A 1741-nucleotide genomic window follows, 5' to 3' on the forward strand; every position below is an offset into this window, starting at 1 on the left:
TCTGAATGGAGCATCATAGGTATCTTCTATGATGGTCTGTCTGAACTGTCCAAGATGTCATTGGACAGCTCTGTTGGAGGATCTCTTCATCTAAAGAAGACACCTGCAGAAGCTCAAGAACTCATTGAAATGGTTGCAAATAACCAATTCATGTACACTTCTGAAAGGAATCCTGTGAACAATGGGACGAATCAGAAGAAAGGAGTTATTGAGATTGATACTCTGAATGCCATATTGGCTCAAAGTGGGTCAGCTGAGTAAGAAAGTTACTGAACTCCCTCCTAGCACTCTTCCAAGCAATACAGAAGAGAATCCAAAAGGAGAGTGCAAGGCCATCAACATGGCCGAACTTGGAGAGGAGGAAGAGGCAGTGAACGCCACTGAGGAAGACTTCAATGGACGTCCACTGGCCTCCAATGAGTTCCCCTAATGAGGAACCATGGGAATCTGAGGCTCACACTGAGACCATAGAGATTCCATTGGATTTACTTCTGCCATTCATGAGCTCTGATGAGTATTCTTCCTCTGAAGAGGATGAAGATGTCACTGACGAGCAAGTTGCTAAGTACCTTGGAGCAATCATGAAGCTAAATGACAAGTTGTTTGGTAATGAGACTTGGGAGGATGAACCTCCTTTGCTCACCAAAGAACTGGATAACTTGTCTAGGCAGAGATTACCTCAAAAGAGACAGGACCCTGGGAAGTTCTCAATACCTTGTACAGTAGGCACCATGACCTTCAAGAAGGCTCTGTGTGACCTAGGGTCAAGCATAAACCTCATGCCTCTCTCTGTAATGGAGAAGCTAGGGATCTTTGAGGTATAAGCTGCAAGAATCTTACTAGAGATGGCAGACAATTCAAGAAAACAAGCTTATGGGCTTGTAGAGGATGTTCTGGTAAAAGTTGAAGACCATTACATCCCTGCTGATTTCATAGTCCTAGAGACTGGGAAGTGCATGGATGAATCCATCATCCTTGGCAGACCCTTCCTAGCCACAGCAAAGGCTGTGATTGATGTTGACAGAGGAGAATTGATCATTCAAGTGAATAAAGAATCCCTTGTGTTTAAGGCTCAAGGTTATCCCTCTGTAACCATGGAGAGGAAGCATGAAGAGCTTCTCTCAAGACAGAGTCAAACAGAGCCCCCACAGTCAAACTCTAAGTTTGGTGTTGGGAGGCCACAACCAAATTCTAAGTTTGGTGTTGAACCCCCACATTCAAACTCTAAGTTTGGTGTTGGGAGGTTCCAACATGGCTCTAAGTATTTGTGAGGCTCTATGAGAGCCCACTGTCAAGCTACTGACATTAAAGAAGCGCTTGTTGGAAGGCAACCCAATGTTATATTTATCTAATTTTCCTTTGTTATTTTATGTTTTCTATAGGTTGATGATCATGGGAAGTCACAAAATCAATTGAAAAAGCAAAAATAGAATGAAAAACAGAAAGAAAAACAGCACACCCTGGAGGAAAACTTGCTGGCGTTTAAACGCCAGTAAGGGCAGCAAATGGGCGTTTAACGCCCAGTTTGGCACCATTATGGGCGTTTAACGCTAGAAAGGGGCACCAGACTGGTGTTAAATGCCAGGAAAGGGCAAGAAGCTGGCATTAAACGCCAGAAATGGGCACCAGCCCGGCGTTTAACGCCAGAATTGGCATAAAGAGCATTTTTGCTCGCCACTTGGTGCAGGGATGAATTTTCCTTGACACCTCAGGATCTGTGGACCCCACAGGATCCCCACCT

Source organism: Arachis duranensis, chromosome 5 (assembly GCF_000817695.3).
Source record: "Arachis duranensis cultivar V14167 chromosome 5, aradu.V14167.gnm2.J7QH, whole genome shotgun sequence".
Classification (NCBI taxonomy): Eukaryota; Viridiplantae; Streptophyta; class Magnoliopsida; order Fabales; family Fabaceae; genus Arachis; species Arachis duranensis.